Source organism: Ascaphus truei, chromosome 4, assembly GCF_040206685.1.
Source record: "Ascaphus truei isolate aAscTru1 chromosome 4, aAscTru1.hap1, whole genome shotgun sequence".
Taxonomy (NCBI): Eukaryota; Metazoa; Chordata; class Amphibia; order Anura; family Ascaphidae; genus Ascaphus; species Ascaphus truei.
In genome coordinates, this window is record NC_134486.1 from 136973408 (window position 1) to 136991931 (window position 18524).

Consider the following 18524-nt stretch of genomic DNA (forward strand, 5'->3'; position numbering starts at 1 on the left):
TCGGTGCGCTTTTGTGTTTCATTTCATGCTGTTGCCCACGTTTGGAGCCATCCTGCGACGGGACCTGTGGAGGAGGGGTGCCTTCACATCACATCAGCTGCAAAAGGGAAGAGTTGATCCACTACGAGATCCTGTTAGGAAGCAAGAGCGCGGTTTGACTTTCTCATCTATGTTATGGACATGTTACCACATGTAGCTAGCAGCAAGGAAACACTTCAGGTGCGGCTGGGCTGGAGGATGAATAGACTTCTGTCTCTCCCCGGAGGGTCCTGAGTCTCTCTCCTCCCGGCTAGAAATCCACACACTGAACAAGAAATCACAAAACTGTCAACCCGCGACGTTGTTACTGTGCTCCTCGTTCCCCGGTATGCAGTAATGCCACCACTAGGGGTGTCTCATCTCAGGATGGGCTGCCACAGTAGTGCCGATGCGTGGTGTAGTTTCTTCCACACCGATACCTCACTTTCCCAGTGTGCACTAATGACGTCACTCAGGGCGTCCCATCTCAGCGGGGTTAGACAGTGTGTCCGCAGACTGCCAGAGATAATAGTATGGTGTGAGAGGGGGCGGGCTGACGGGAGGTGGTGGTTCAGTCGTCTCCGTTCCCATCCATCCAGATGGGGCTCAAACTAGGGCCAGGATCTGAAAGAGCGGTGGGGCCCCGGCGCCTGGCCATAGTTCCCAGGTTTTGTGAAATTGGGGCATATTTTGGTTTAACATGGCTGTGAGCCTTTCCATGCTCATGACTGTATTTATTCTATTAATAACTGTGCTTTTGGAGGGTGCTTTTATTTGTTTCCAAGCCACTGCGATTGAGCACCTGGCTGCTGTCAAGATAGAGGAGGTCAACCTGGATAGTGGAGAAGGGAGGTCTTCTATTGGTTTTCCCAGCATATGTCAAAGGGTCCAAGGGACTTCCAGTCCTAAGGTTTCATGGAGAAGTTTCTGAACTTTGGTCCAGAACTTCTGGATCTCCGGACATGACCACCAAATGTGGGCCATATCTCCCCTTTGACCACATCCCCTCCAGCACAGATCTGGTGTGCCGGGGAAGATCTGGCTCAGTCTGCTCGGGATCAGGTACCATTGGAATAGGATTTTATAGATATTTACTTTTGTTATGGTACAAATCGATGTTTTGGTAGCTGATTCACAGACATCCTTCCAGTCCTCAATGTCCATCTGAAGGTTAAGATCAGCAGTCCATTTTTGCATATAGGAATGGGACGGAAGGGGAGTGTCGACTCCATCCCCCTGTAAATCTCGGATATTAATCCTCTTTGGTATTCCCCTTTGAGGCAGAGAGATTCAAATTTGGTCAGGGTGGGAAATTTAAAGTTTTGGAGAGAACTCGAAGAAAATGTCTGATTTGTAAAAATTTAAACAGATGAAGATCGTGTGAGTTATACTTATCTTGGAGCTCTTGGAAGGACAGAATTTCCTCTTTCTTCAGCAGATCTGCAACCATTCTAATATTTAGGTCCTGAAATTGACCAAATTGATTACAGGAGCACCCAGGCGGGAATTCTGGGTTTCCAAAGATAGGGGTGAGTTGAGAGGGGGATGATGATAGGCCGTACTTCCCTTTGTTTTTAAGCCAGATGGACCATGTGCATCTCATCGCCTCAAGTTCGAATTTCTGGATTCGCTTTTCTTTGTTTGCTTGGGACCATAGAATAACTGGGAGGGGTGGGGGACGCATGATAGAATTCTATCGCCAACCAGCAATTAGAAATCGGGGGATTATTGCAGATAACTGCCTGGCGTAGTTGAGCTGCTTGATAGTATCTGATCATGTCAGGTGCGCCTAAGCCTCCCTCGTCTTTGAGGATAGCATTACCGACCTCGGGACCCTGGGTTTACGCCGTTTCCAAATAAATCGGAATATGTGGGACTGTATGTTTTTCAATTCTGAAAGTGGTGTTGTTACTGGGAGGGTTTGGAAAAAGTATAGTAAACGGGGGAGGATATTCATTTTACAGGAAACAATTCTGCCAAACCAGGACAATTCTGCCAAACCACCATTTGGTGGTTGTTCCATGAGTCCAAATCTTTTTTGATTTGGTCAAATAGGGGGGGATAGTTAGTTTGGTAAAGTGATTTGTAAGTGTTGGTTATCTTTACTCCTAAATTCACCTCTCTTTTTTAACCATAGGTACATATATAGCATAATATATGTCTTTGTATAGCTTGGAGCATACTGTCGCATATTAACTATGTTTTGCTTTTGATAAGGTACACATATTATCAGAATTTTGCAAATAGGAAATTTCTCTGATAAGCCAGTAAATGTTAAACTTCAACCGAAAGCTTGTGCTTACAGTAAAGAAAGGGAAAGTTAGACCGCAGACAACTTGTGACTAATTTGTTTTGCTAGAAGTTTTTTCAAGACAAGTGGGTTATTCCTTTGTTTCATTACAAATCATAATGACGTATGACAAGGGAATATAAGGTTAGTGATATGGCAGGTTAATCCGAGCCGAGGGGAGACCGCAAGAGACGAGAGCTATTCGAGACTGACCTGGCAATAATTACATGAGTGGTCGTGAGTATGACAGCATACTAATGTAACTAATCTCTGCATAGATAGATATATACAAATATTGGTTTATTATTACTCGCATATGTTTTCCTTATGTTGTATAAAATAAACATGAGTCTTATATTATACAAACTCTGAGAAACCTCTCTTTATAATATTCTCACAATACCCTAATATAAGGGTGTGGGACCATTTTCGAAAGGGTATGTGTGGACGGACGTTCACAGAGGTACGCAATTAGGAGGCTTTATAATGTGAAATTATAATAAGGCTTTATTGTGCCTTTTCCTTTTTATCAGGAAAACATCCAAACAAGGGGGGGGGGGAACAAAGCTTCCTTTCACTTGGGAGTATTTCTAGTGAAAACACTATGCAATCAATTCACATCTCCCTAGTCAAGCATTTCTCCCCAGCCCCAAACATAGCATGCAATAAGCAGATATAAGCAGTCTCTTAAGAATAAAAGTCTTATCTGTTTGTAAGCTTCTCTGCTCTCCTGGATCCGCACCCATGCGTGCACAGAAAATATCAGCATCCAGGTTTTAGAAGTCTTATTTGGTCCTTGTGGTTTGGAGGGAAAATCTTTACTGTCCCTGCTTCAGCTCCCTTGTCTTCAGGGTTTCTCAGCATACAGGTTTAGAAGTTTTCCCTGTGTCTTGAAAGCAGCTCTGCTATCTTTTGGCAGAGCTCAAGACAAGTGTGTTTCCAAGTTCAGCTCAGGTGTCAGCTAAAGAGTTCTCACTTCCTGTTTCAAAAGACAGGCTTTCTAAGCCATCTAATCAGGCATGTGGTGTTTAGTAATTAACTACCAGAGGTTAACCCCCACACTGCTGGATTAAAGGCACATTACTGAACAGGGATAAGTCCCCTGTTACAGTATGAAATTGTGATAAGTGCTTCTGCTTAGGGTAGAACATAACTTGTTGCAAGACGTTACCCGGGAGAAGAGGGTGTGGCCCCTGATCCACAATATTTGGCGCCCTAATGTGATTGATACTCATGAGTTGTATAAATAAGTCAAATTAAATTATATGTTACCCATTTAATCTTTTAAGTACACGTGTATGCTATTTCCTCTTTATAATAGAGTTGGTACAAATTTCAATCATATATCATGATTGACAGGGTTTTTGCAAGAGTTGCAGACCTTAATATTTTAATGAGAAATCAGTATAAGAGAGATCTGATTGATGGTGAAATTGTTGCATTTGAAATCCAATTTGGTCCATGGGGAACTGGTGCTAGATATTCATACATAACTGTAAATACAAATGTTGATTCAGTCACATACCAATATATACAACAGCCATATAACCCGTTGACACATACAATCATTAATTTTACCTATGATGAGGCAACTGTTATTTTGGGGCAGCAGCCTAACATCGCTACATGCATAAACAGGCATTGTCCCATAAATTCTGATGCAAGATGGGGATCACTTCGCACACTTATATACGCCAGCTACATTAACTGATTTAACACCCGTTGCACAGGATGTAGCAGCAGAGCGTACTAATGCTATAGCAGAACTTACATTGATGCGATATATCATTAATGTTTTATTAGGAGCATAAGGATCTCAAGCATTAATACAGGCACCAGCTCATGCTCCGGCAGGGATACCCATGTTGAATATCAAGGCGACAATAGGTCACCTACCTACTAATCCAAAAGACATTGCTTTATGGCTTAATGAGAGAACACATACATTAGATGGAGTTTATCCAACCCCCACACCAAAGCTTGTTTTGGTAAATGCTTTGCTCCCGCCAGGTTTGTCCATCACATTGGCTAAAGCACAAGACTGGGATACAGTCATCAGCAATGTGTATGAGAAAACCCATGGGAAGGTTACTATTTCCTCACTAGCAGACACACTAAGACAAGTGAACAAAATTAGTGAATAATGGCTGCCTATATTTTAGGGCTATGTTTTACACAAGGCAACCATGAGCTTGTTTGGGGGTGTTTAAAGCCTCTCATTAAAGGGCAGGGCCTTCTGTTAGATCTTGAATGACAGATACACGGTTTTCCAGTAGAGCAAAGAGCAGAGAGGGATCCTGAAATATTAAAAACTACGTATACTCTCGTAGCTAAAACTGTAACAGGAGAGAACGCAGGAACGCCAAAATCGCAAAACAGTGACAGGAAACCTGAACACACTGACAAAGAAAAGGGGAGAAAATTTCCTAAACATACAGAAAGTGGAGAGGATAATACAATCAATATCAGACTCCAGTTTATCCTAGAGACGAACAGTGGGACAGAAAAGGTAATTTTCAGAGACTGGAAGACAGATAATAGGGGTTATCAAAGTCAGGGACAACAGGATATTCCTACCACACAAACACCTCAAAACACACATTATGAACAAATACCTCGTTCTGAGGGTGGAGGTTCCAGATATAATCTGAGGGAATATACTATAACCCCAGACAGATATGGACAAAACAAAGGAGGTGAACTAAAATATGGTGACAAACGCACAAGTTACTGTACAATACACAAACCTCTGAGCCTGCTGGAAGTCAGCGAGAGGGTAAAAAACAAGCCTAAACACCGGCAATTACAAAAAAATCTGTGGGCAAAGTTACACAGCAGCCCTCAGAAACTAATGAAGAATGAGTGCTTTAAAATTACTCGTAAATTACAAGGGAAATACTTTTCAAGGTTTTTTAGATACACGGGGACTATGCACTAAGCTCCGTTAAGTCACTTTTAGACCGCAAAGTGCTCTTCGATCGTGATTTTTGGCTCAACCCGATGCACTAAGCAACGCAAACAGGCACTTTGCGATCTAAAAATTACTTTTTTCAGGAATTTTTTCTAAGTCCAACTTTGCTCGATCGCAGCCCTGTTTGCGTGAAATTCTGCCCTTAAGCGGGATGCACTAAGCAACGCAACCTTAGCAAACGCGAAAGTTGCGTTGATCAGAACACGTCAGGTCAGCGAAGACGCAAAGAAATCTGGACTTATAAAAAATTCTGGCTTTGTATTTTTGCATGCACAAAACCCATATAGCCGGCCGGCGGGTGTCCCGGCTGACTCCGCGGGGGTCCGGGGTCCGGGGTTCCAGGGCTCACCAAGCGGGGGTCCCTGCAGGAGTACAATACAGTAATGGCCAAAATTACTATTATCCAAATATGGATAATAATGCATTTGGCCATTTTAAATACATATAACATTCAATAAATACAGTCAAAACATATTACACTTACCTTTTATAGGCACCCACGATGAAGGCCGTCTTCATCCTCATCTTCATTCTCAAAGAATGTGATCTGCTGAGGGGTGCAGATGGATGCAAAGCATTCTCAATGGAATGTGAAAAGCTTTGAGACCTCCTCACATAGGAAAAGGACTTCACGTTGTCAGTGGGTTGTGCCAAAACTTTATCTGATTGGCTCTAGGAGACCATGTGACAGAGGCTTGGGGGAGAACGGATGTGACGTCATGAAAGCCTGTCACATGGTACTAGAGCCAATCAGAGTTGGGATGTATTTCCCACGCTCTGATTGGCTACCGTACCATGTGAGACCGGCCATGTTTCTTTTGCTTTCATTGCCTTTAAATGACGTCATCATTTTTTTTTCATCGGCCAAATCACATGTTTTTCACGGCCCAACCAGGACCGTGGGAAACATTTGACCAAAATGTGACGTCATAGACCTATAAAAGCCTATGTCGCCTCATTTTAAGCTAGTCGCTGAGGAGGGAACATCTCCGCTCCTAAGAAGAGAAGAAGGGCGTGGCGTAAGAAGACGGAAGAAGCCGGAAGAAGCCAGAAGAAGATGGAAGAAGATGGAAGAAGACCCCAGAAGACCCCAAAGAAGAAAGAAGAAACAGACATGGATTTGTTATGGTTTTTTATTTTATGGCTTACCTGTGGATTGGTTCCTGTGCTTCCAGGTCGCTTGGATTTCGGAGAGTGGACATCTAATGGTGAGTAAACAAAAGAAAAGTTTATTATTTTTACTTTTACAGGTTTTTATGATTTTTCATTCATGTCATATTTTTTCACTCCCATTTAATGCCCGTTAATGTATCTATGTATATAATACATTCACGGACACTGAATGGGTGTATTGTATGTGAATTTTGTATGTAAATGCATTGTATTTTGTGCTGTATTATTGTAAGGTCTCTGCCCGCTGCGGTTCCTACCTCGGCTGCCGGGGCGCGCGGCACCCGGTCACGTGGGCCTCCTCTTCCTCCTGAACTCCCGGCAGCCCCTGCTGCCCATGCGCGCCGCCGTGGAAAGGCCGCGCGCGCGCCTACGGCTCCTGTCTTTTAGTCCGGCGAACTCAACCCGCCCCTTCCGTCGCGCGCATCGCGCGCGCGTGCTACTATGTCCATCTCTACTGCCGCCAATGTTATTGTTCCGTTCCCACCGGTTCTGCATCCTGCCTCAGCCTATCAGCGCTCTACCTACGTCTGACATCACCGCTGGAGGTTCTCATTGGTTCCTGTCAGTATTTAGTGCCTCCAGCCCTGAGCTGATTGCTGAGCATATTCAGTCTCTAGTTGTGCTTGCTACAAGCTACTTCGCAGTCTGCTTTTGTCTTCCGTCATAGACCCTGAACCTGTACCTGGACTCCCGATCTCTGGCACCCTCGAACCCCGGCTCGCTCAACGGACTTCTACCTTCTCCTCTCCTCGACCCTGGCTTTGGACACCGACTACTCCTGACCTCTCCTACCCCGGATCTGGCAAGTACCTCTACCACTCTACTCTCTCCTCTCCCGAACAAGGCTATCTACACGACTCTGCTTACCGGACCCGCTCACGCGGCTGTAGGGCGGCGGTTTTCCTGTATCCCCACCTCGGCCTCGCGGTCCAGTCCGGTTTGTGGTGAGCACTCCTATATTCCCGTGACATTATGCTCAGCCCTACAGACCTGGACTCCGCCGAGGTGGATCGACGCCTGAGCGAACACGATGGCCTGTTCAAGGAAGTAGAGAACTGTCTCTCCCAAAATAACCAGCGTATGGAGATGCTCCAAAATTCCCTGGGTACCATTTCGGAGCAACTCAAATCCCTTCTGTCCTCTCCCGAGGCTGCTGCCGCTCCTCCTGCTCCTATTTTTTCTCCGCCGGTACCTTTGACTCATTCTCCGGAACCTCGTCTACCTTCCCCCAATCGCTATTCGGGAGAGCCTTCAGCATGACGTGGCTTTCTGGCGCAGTGTTCCGTCCAATTTGAACTGTTACCCTCTCACTTTCCGACTCCTCGTTCCAAGGTTGCGTACATCTACTCTCTGCTGACCGATGATGCCCTGGCCTGGGCTACACCCATATGGGAGCATCGCCCGGAGCTGACCTCAAGCCTGGACCGGTTTTGTACTGAATTCCGGAAGGTGTTCGATACACCAGGAAGGAGGGTAACGGCCGCTTCTTCTCTCCTCAATGTTTTACAGGGTAATCGCTCGGTGGCACGCTACGCACTGGAGTTTCGCACCATTTCCGCTGAAACTAAGTGGAATGATGAAGCACTCGCCGCAGTGTTTTGGCAGGGTTTGAATGACACCCTCAAAGACGAGCTGGCCGCACTAGAGCGCCCTACCTCATTGGATGCACTCATCGCACTCTGTATCCGTATGGACCAGCGGCTTCAGGAGCGAAGAGTAGAGAAAGGAAAACGTCTAAAAGGTACCCAATCCACTTTTTCTTCACACACAGCTCCAGGGGAGTCCGTCGCCGTATCTTCCGAAGAACCCATGCAGTTGGGTGGAGCTCGCCTTTCGTTAACGGAAAGACTACGTCGCCGTCGGGCGGGTCTCTGCCTCTACTGCGGTAATGGTGGACACCTGGTGAGTACCTGTCCTTCCAAGTCGGGAAACGCCAGCCCCCAGTGAGTACTGGGAGAACTACACTGGGCATGGTAACCTCTCCTTTCTCTCCCAAACTACCATCTAAGATACTTCTTCCTATAACTCTATCAGGGGACTTTGGAGACATCTCTACGAGGGCCTTCCTAGACTCCGGTTCTGGTGGGAATTTCATTGATCAATCATTTGCGGAGAGACACCAGATCCCTCTGGTAGCCAAGGATTGGCCCGTAGGCCTTGAAGCCATTGACGGTAGGCCTTTGCAACCCGCATTTATATCTCATCAGACCATTCCCCTCCGTCTTAAGATGTCAGGACATAATTCCGAACAAATTCAGTTGGATGCCATCCACACGCCGGCAGTAGACGTGATATTGGGTCTTCCATGGCTCCAGCACCATAATCCCCAGATCGACTGGCTTCAGTCACAACCCCTCACCTGGAGAGATCGGTGTCAAGACACTTGTCTGGTTTCATCTAATGCCCTAGTAGCTGCCACACATCCGGAACCCAAGAATTCCCTTCTTCCGGACGCCTACTGGGAGTTCAGAGATGTCTTCGACAAGATTCAGGCGGAGGAATTACCACCCCATCGCGCCTACGATTGCCCGATCGAACTTCTTCCTGGCGCGATTCCCCCCAGAGGTTGTACCTATCCACTTTCCCTCCCCGAGACCAAGGCGATGAAACTTTATATACAGGAGAACCTCCAGAGAGGCTTCATACGTAAGTCCTCTTCTCCAGCAGGAGCAGGTTTCTTTTTTGTAAAGAAAAAGGACGGCACACTTCGTCCTTGCATCGATTACCGTGGTCTCAACAAGGTGACTGTCAAGAATCGGTATCCCCTTCCTTTGATTGCCGAACTTTTCGACAGGTTACAAGGCGCCACTATCTTTTCCAAACTTGATCTCCGTGGAGCCTACAATCTGGTCCGGATTCGTAAGGGAGATGAGTGGAAGACGGCCTTCAACACGCGTGATGGGCACTATGAGTACCTCGTGATGCCTTTTGGTCTCTGTAATGCGCCAGCTGTCTTCCAGGATTTTGTTAATGACGTCTTCAGAGATCTGCTGGATCAACACGTGGTGGTCTACCTAGATGACATCCTGATATTCTCGCAGAATCCCCTGGAACATACTCGGCATGTCAAACAAGTACTTCAGAGGTTACGGGTGAATCGACTGTTCGCTAAGCTTGAAAAATGCCAGTTCCATCAGTCATCGACGTCATTTTTGGGGTACATAATCTCCGACACAGGACTCGCGATGGATCCTACCAAGGTGGAAGCCGTCTTGAACTGGCCTCGCCCCCTCTCTTTGAAAGCGGTACAGAGGTTTTTAGGTTTTGCCAACTATTACCGCAGGTTCATAAAAAAAATTTCCTCGCTGGTCGCACCCATCACGGCCCTCACTCAGAAGAACGCCAATCCCGCACTATGGTCCCCCGATGCCATCATGGCTTTTCAGGTTCTCAAGGAAGCCTTTGTCACAGCACCTATCTTGGTGCATCCTGATCCAGCACAGCCCTTCACTCTCGAGGTGGATGCGTCGGACATAGGGGCTGGGGCGATCTTATCTCAAAGGAAGAACCCACAGGCCAGACTACATCCCTGCGCATTCTTTTCTAAAAAAAATTCTGCAGCCGAACGGAACTATGATGTGGGTAACCGTGAGCTCCTCGCGATCTAGATGGCTTTGGAAGAGTGGCGACATCTATTGGAAGGCACTGAATACCCCGTCACCATCCTTACGGACCATAAGAACCTCTTATATATTGAGACTGCCCGTCGTCTAAGCGCTCAGCAGGCACGTTGGTCCCTTTTCTTCACCCGGTTCAACTTCCTGATTTCATATCTCCCGGGTTCCAAAAACACTAAAGCCGATGCACTGTCTCGTCAATTCTCTGTAGAGGACAAAACCGAAGATCCCCAGGAGACTATTCTTCCTCCGAAATGTGTCCTGTCTGCCAGTACCTTTGACGCACTATCAGAGATCACCAAGGTTCAAGATCAAATCCCGCAGGGTCTCAGGGTGCCAGTTGGACGACTTTTCACACCCCCGACCTTCCGTCTGAAGGTAATGCAATGGGGGCACGCTGCTAAAACGGCAGGTCATCCAGGGATTAAAAGGACTATTGACCTCCTGCAACGAACATTTTGGTGGCCTAGCATGCGTAAGGACATTCAACATTTCGTCTCAGCATGTTCCACCTGCGCACAGAACAAGACTCCACGGAATAAACCTCCAGGACTCCTGCAAACCCTCCCTATTCCCGATCGTCCTTGGGAACATCTCTCGATGGACTTTATTGTCGACCTACCCAAATCCAAGGGTATGGACACGATATTAGTAGTGGTCGATCGCTTTTCTAAACAAGCGCACTTTATCCCACTTAAAGGTCTACCCAGTGCCCCCAAACTTGCCGAAGTATTTGTCAAAGAGGTCTTCAGGCTCCATGGGTCACCTCAGACCATAGTTTCTGATCGAGGGTCGCAATTTGTTTCTAAATTCTGGAGGGCCTTCTGTAAAAAACTTAATGTGGCACTTCACTTCTCCTCGGGATACCACCCACAGACCAATGGTCAAACTGAACGAACCAATCAGTCACTGGAGCAGTTCCTCCGTTGTTTCATATCGGACTCTCAGGACAATTGGCTCGACCTACTTCCTTGGGCGGAATTCGCTCACAATAATCTCAGGAATGAGTCCACATTACAGTCTCCATTCTTTTCTAATTTTGGCTTTCATCCTTCTACCCTTCCTCAGTCTGGGCCGAGTACAGGAGTTCCAGCCGCAGAAGAGAGGATTCGGGATCTTCAAGCTTCCTGGTCCAGGATTCGGGATAATCTCAAGCGGGCCACAGCCATGCAGAAAAAGCAGGCGGATCGGCATCGTCAGAGACCACCCGATTTCGTTCCTGGTCAGAAAGTATGGCTATCTACTAAAAACATACGCTTGAAGGTCACATCCCCAAAGCTGGCACCCCGATTTATCGGTCCATTCCCTATATTGAAGAGGATCAATCCGGTTACCTACCGACTCAAACTACCTGCTACCATGAAGATTCCCTCCGCCTTTCATTGTTCTCTACTCAAACCGTTTGTACCCAATCCTCTGATCCAACACATCACACCTTCCCCCATAGTTGTCAATGGACAAGAAGAGTTTGAGGTACAATCCATTCTAGATTCTCGCATTTCTAGAGGAGGCCTCCAGTATTTGGTGCATTGGAGGGGTTTTGGACCCGAAGAAAGGGCATGGATTCCTCAAATCCAGGTACACGCCCCCAGGCTGGTACGGGCATTTCATTCTAAATTTCCGCTTAAACCTGGTAAGGATCGTCCGGAGTTCGACCCTGAAGGGGGGGGTACTGTAAGGTCTCTGCCCGCTGCGGTTCCTACCTCGGCTGCCGGGGCGCGCGGCACCCGGTCACGTGGGCCTCCTCTTCCTCCTGAACTCCCGGCAGCCCCTGCTGCCCATGCGCGCCGCCGTGGAAAGGCCGCGCGCGCGCCTACGGCTCCTGTCTTTTAGTCCGGCGAACTCAACCCGCCCCTTCCGTCGCGCGCGTCGCGCGCGTCGCGCGCTACTATGTCCATCTCTACTGCCGCCAATGTTATTGTTCCGTTCCCACCGGTTCTGCATCCTGCCTCAGCCTATCAGCGCTCTACCTACGTCTGACATCACCGCTGGAGGTTCTCATTGGTTCCTGTCAGTATTTAGTGCCTCCAGCCCTGAGCTGATTGCTGAGCATATTCAGTCTCTAGTTGTGCTTGCTACAAGCTACTTCGCAGTCTGCTTTTGTCTTCCGTCATAGACCCTGAACCTGTACCTGGACTCCCGATCTCTGGCACCCTCGAACCCCGGCTCGCTCAACGGACTTCTACCTTCTCCTCTCCTCGACCCTGGCTTTGGACACCGACTACTCCTGACCTCTCCTACCCCGGATCTGGCAAGTACCTCTACCACTCTACTCTCTACTCTCCCGAACAAGGCTATCTACACGACTCTGCTTACCGGACCCGCTCACGCGGCTGTAGGGCGGCGGTTTTCCTGTATCCCCACCTCGGCCTCGCGGTCCAGTCCGGTTTGTGGTGAGCACTCCTATATTCCCGTGACAATTATTGCCCCTGTATGTTATGTTTATCTATCTGTATGGATAGACATACAGGGATAATAATTGATTGTTTGGCTCATGTTTAGGTTCTTTTCATGTATGGATAATGTATTTAGCATCTTTATTTTGTCATTGTTGTGAATAATGTAATTTGTATTTAGCTAATGGCTTCTTTATGGTACTTAGATTAGAATGATGGTGGTTAATTTAAATTAGAATTGTTTTGGCAATGGTTTGGCTTTAGCAATTGATTGATTTGTATTGTATTTTAATTGTTTGAGGAAATGGATTAATTGATTGATGCTAATTGTATTGATGTTGGTTAGTTTCTAATTGATTTTCAGGGTGGCATTGGTGATTAGGAGACATTGTTCATAGTGTATTTTATTGTTACATATATTTTGCATAGTGTTACATGATGCACAGATTAATTGCATCATGTACACACTATGAAATTGTGTGACATTTCATATACATTTGTGGAGCTGCTGATTTGTTGGCTGATATTTGCAATAGATGCTAGATTAATTGTACAATGTGGTGATTTTAAGATTAAAAATTCATGTTTTGATTTGTGCATGTTTTATGTGTTTCATAATGGGCAAATAATATATTATCCATATCTGGATAATAGTTATTTTGCACATTATTGTACTGTATGTGTTGGGGGGGGGGTGGAGTGTATTGGCCCCAAGGGTATGTGGGTAGGCCTCTCTTGTGGGTAGTGGGTGAGGGTGGTTAGGCCTCACAGGGTTGGGGGTTAGTGTGGGATGGTACATAGGCCTCCCGAGTGGTGGGTGAGGGTGGGTTAACCCCTTAATGACTGTAGCGGTTAATAACCGCTTTGGTGATTAAGGGGTTAGGGGACATTACATTGGCTATTGTAATTGTTGTGCATGTTTTGCAGCACCGTAGGGGCATGGGCAGAATGAAGATGAGGATGAAGATGGCCTTCATCGTGGGTGCCTGTAAAACTTAAGTGTAAAATGTTTTGACTGTATTTATTGTAATTTAAATGTATTTAAAATGGGCAAATGCATTATTATAAATATGTGGATAATAGTCATTTTGCCCATTACAGTACTGTATGTGTTAGGGGGCGGGGCGGATGTGTGTTGTTTATTGGGGGAAATTGTCCCCAATAAACATGCTAATGTGCCTTAACCCCTTCATTGCCTTAGCGGCTATCCGCTAACGTAATGAAGCAGCATTAATGTATTTTTAGTAATAGTGTGCGGGAGCAGGGGGTCCCCTGAGCTGAACCGCATTGATTTCTGCCTCAGAGACCCCCTGCTTCCCGAGTTACAGGCCCCGGTTTGGGGCATCGGTGCCAGTGCGGACACCATCTTTATAGAGCCCACGTCGCATCTTGGACACTATAAAGATGGCGGCGGCACTGGCACCGATGCCCCATACCGGGGCCTGTAACTCAGGAAGAAGGGGGTCTCTGAGGCAGAAATCAATGCGGTTCAGCTCAGGGGACCCCCTGCTCCCGCACACTATTATTTAAAATACATTAATGCAGCTTCATTACCATAGCGGATAGCCGCTAACGGTAATGAATTATTTTTTATTGTTATGTATGTTTTAATACTAGTGTAGATGTGCAGGGGGTCTCCTGAGCTGAACCGCATTGGTTTCAGGTCCGAGGACCCCCTACTTCAGGAGATACAGGCCCCTTTATGGGGTGCCAGTATCCCCTGCAGAATCTTTTTTTTTTTTTTAAATTAAACTGTGTATTACTATAAGAAAATAGGGAAGGGCATTGGGAACAGCGCTAATGCTAAAAATGAAAATAGTGACACATAGGTGACTAACATATATTAAACACACTTTAAAAGTGAAAGTGGGGGCTGCCAAGACTAAAGGTTAACACAAACCGATATAGACAATAAAAACAAAAAACGGAGCCTCCAAAAATAAATATAAATTTAGCCTGACCAAATATAGAGAGGGATCTTCAATGGAGTCTCATGGAAGGACAAACAAACAAATAAGACAAAAACAAAAAAGAAAAGAGAAAAAGATCATAGTGCAACTAAAAACAACTTAAACAAATAATCACTGATAAGATTGACAGGGGAAGAATTACAAATTTTATGCAAATGAATTAAAATAAATAAATAAATAAAACAACAAACACTTGAATGTTGGGCTAGAGACACTAATAAAGCGATGACATCCAGTAGGGGTAAAATTGAAATCCTACTTACAGCAAGTCTGATAGGTAATAGCCCGTAGCAAAATGTAAACTATAAGAAAATAATAATTGGAATTTATCCTCTCTCTCGCCCTCCCTCCTCATCCTCTCACCCCTCCTCCTCATTCTCTCTTACCCACCGTCCTCAACTCTCTTACCCCTTTCTTTCTCATCCCGTTCTCTCTATCATTCATCTCTCTCCTCCTCTCTTATCCACTCTCCTCCTCTCTCATCCCCTCTCCTCCTCTTTCATCCTCTTTTCTCATTGTGGTGAAAATAGGATTAATCAGCACATTAATAAAGGCTGTATGCTCGGCTGATTAATCCTGAAGGGGCTATTTTTATGTGCACCACACATGTAGTATTTTCCCTTCTATGCATTGTTGCCTACTTTTTGCAGGCTAGTCTCTGCCTGCAGTTCTGAATAACAGGAGCCGTTCTATTAAGACTACTAACTCGGGAAGTGAGTGAGCCAGCACCCTGATTTTCTGTGTACAGCTTCAGTGTAACCCCCAATCACACACACATTAAAAATATAACTGAAAGACAAGTGGAACATATATTTTTATTAAAGTGTATTACTGTGTGCAATTTTAAAAGTCAGGACAGGAAACTTTTTCCTGTCCGCCTTTGTAAGTGAATGCATTAAGGAACCAATGTTATGCATACATGAGCTGGGGGTATTTTCCTCTCCAGTTTCAAAGGCCCCCTGTTGAGACAATGCCTATGGGTCTAGGGACGTGTGCGAGATGAAAAGTCCCAGAATCTTAAAGTTTGACTTAACCGGGATGTTTCTGAGTAGCAGATCCTGTTCCTAATCCTGGATATTTCACACCTTGGGACCAAACTCCAGACTGTGTGTCCCCCAAAACAAGTGGCCCCTTTTTACTCAGCGGTACTATCAAGCTGCTCACTGAGCATGCTCAGAGTTACCTGAGCTGGCTGTAGGATTTTCCCACATGGCAGGCTCTGATAGGAGGAAGATAATTCCTTGCCAATGGGATGAGGCTAATGAAAAACTCCAAGGAAGCCTGTAACCCTCATTCCTGTGGTTGTTACCTGATTTCTTCAAGCGGATAAGATCTAAGTACAGCGGCTGTGATTCCAGAATGCAAGGGGTTAAAAACAAAACAACAAGGAAACTAACCCTGCTTCAGGATTTCATTAGCCCTGGGGATTCCTGAACGAACCCCAAAGAACCAGTACAAACTTTTTACATTTCAAGGAAATAAAGGGCTGGCATCTTGCACCCCTTGCAAAAGGACTGCAATTTAAAAGGACATTATTCCTGTGTTTCTCGTTTCCTGGAAAATTTATCCCGTTCCTTCCTTTAAGTAAGTGTTTTATCAAGTGTATTCTGAGGTTGTCATGTGTCTGTCTAATAAGGAAATAAATTACAATTTATTTTGCTCAACTTGTTTGCTCAATCCAGAATCCCCAAAATATAAAAAATTGTTGATAAGTTCGTCCATTGTGACACTCATCTCATCCCTCCCCTCATCTCTCATCTCCTCCTCTCGCCCCTCTCCTTCTCCTCTCATCCCTATCCTCTTTCTTTCCTCATATCACCCCTCTCCTCATCTCACCCCCTCCTCCTCTTTTCACCACTCCTCCTCTTCTCACCCCCTGCTCCTCCTCTCACCCCCCTTCTCCTCTTTCCCCCCTCCTACTCCTCAAACCTCCTAAACAATGCCTTACCTGGCTTTGGTGGAGGTGGAGTAGGACCGTGAGAGAGGAGGATTGTACGAGTGGAACAGGACGGTGGCATAGGAAGATGATGGTGGGAGAAGAGAACCGAGGGCTGCCAGAACAGAGCAGGGCAGCAGAGGAGTGTGATGGCGAGAGCGAAGCAGGACAGCAGAGGAAGATGGACGAGGAGGAGCTCTCTATAGCAGCTGCAGACACCATAGAAGACCTCCAGGTGGGAGTGCTGGAGGACATTCCTCACTTGCCATCTTCCTGGGGCAAGCTCCTCCCCAGCTGTCCTCCACTGCCGCCCTGCTTCACTTCAGCCATCCAAATCATCTGGTTCCTGCTCTGTTCTGGTGGCCCTCCATCCTCTTCTTCTGCCGCTATTTTCTTCTCCCACTGCTGTCGTTCTCTGCCACTGCTCCCGCAATTCTCTCCACCCCCTTAAAACATCTTGCACCCCCCCAGTTGGCACATCCCGTCTCAGAGAGAGCGCTCTTCCCTCCCCCCTTATATTTTGGGGTCTGGACAGAGCTAATGCCACCTTTAGGTTCCTAATTTAAGTCAGGCTTAATACCTGTGCTAACCTGAATGTTCTTTAGTGCATATACAATATCAGTAGGAACACCTCTTTGCATATCATTAGAATCAACATCTGGGAACAAAATATCCATACATTACTTAAGGAGCAGTATTGGGTTAGCATTAGATTGTTTGCTTTAGTGAATAGGCGTTATGAAAATCCTAAAATTATTTTATAGTCGCGTAGTTTAAATACTGTAGGGTAATGGAGCTTACTGTATCTGTCCCAAAGGGAGAGCATTCACTTGTCATTATAGTACAAAGATACTTGACCTTCACCTAAATGCATTTTTTTTTATAAAAAAAAAAAAGAAAAGAAAGAAGAAAAAGTGCATTGTTTTTAACTCTCTCATGGCCAGATAAGCGTCTATGCCTCTGGTGCAAAGGTGAATAATAATTATTATATTATGTTTACAGTTATAACAATACAAGGGATTTTCAACATTATATGATCAGGAGGATATAACGCAGGTGTAGACCAAAGAAGATAAACATTGGACAATATCACTGAACAAATTAAAACATTGCACAGTATCAGAAATACTGTAGCATCAGAATCGTTCCACTCACTGAATCAGGAATTCAGCAGGAGAGTGTAGTCTAAAAGAAAAATGAAGTGTAATCAATTTAAACTTATGCCGACAATTCAACCACAAGATACAATTTATCATTGCTCTTCAGACACAGGATCATCCCTGAAGAGCAATAGTGAATCATACATTAAGTTGCCAGCATGATTGAATTGATTAAGTAAATTTAAGATTTTATTTTAATCTACTATACACACAATTGGAGACATATCTGTTGCACACATCTGAGATACCTGGGAATAAGCTTATTAAAATATGCACAATATATTGAAAGTATTTGAATTAGTCAGTCTCTCTCTCACTCACTCTCTCTCTCTCTCTCTCTCTCTCTCTCTCTCTCTCTCTCTCTCTCTCTCTCTCTCTCTCTCTCTCTCTCTCCTCCTACCCTCTCTCTCTTCTCCTTCCCCTCTCCCCCTCCCTCCACCACCCCAGAAAGGCCCTATTTCATGGTCTAGACTTAAAAAGACATTGTGAAAATTAATTCCTGTTGGATAAACAGTGGCGGCCGCCTTTAACCTAAATCGGCTTTGTCCGCGGCTCTCTAATAATCTCGGTCAGATGCGTATTTTTATTTTTTTTGGTCCGGAGTGAATTGCGTTATTTTAGCGCTCGTGATATTAGCATTTTATTCTCGCTGTCTGCAATACTGCAATGCCGTGTAAAAACTCAGGGGGGCGTTTGCGAGCTGTTGTCTTGGAAGTCTAATACCTTCGCGGTTCAACCTACGTCAGTGCACAGTCTGTGTGTGCACGCACAGTAATTGTAAATTTGTATATTTACATTATACATGCATTTGAAGTGCTGTACTGTATAGTATGTCTCATTTGAAAATTCTTGAAACGCATAAGCGTGTACAGTACTGTAACAGTGTCACATTTCGGCATATGCAGTGCTCTCCCCTCGCTCAGGATAATTAACTGAAGGGTATTTCAACTTCTTATCTTCTCTACAATGCAGTATATCTCTCCCACACCATTC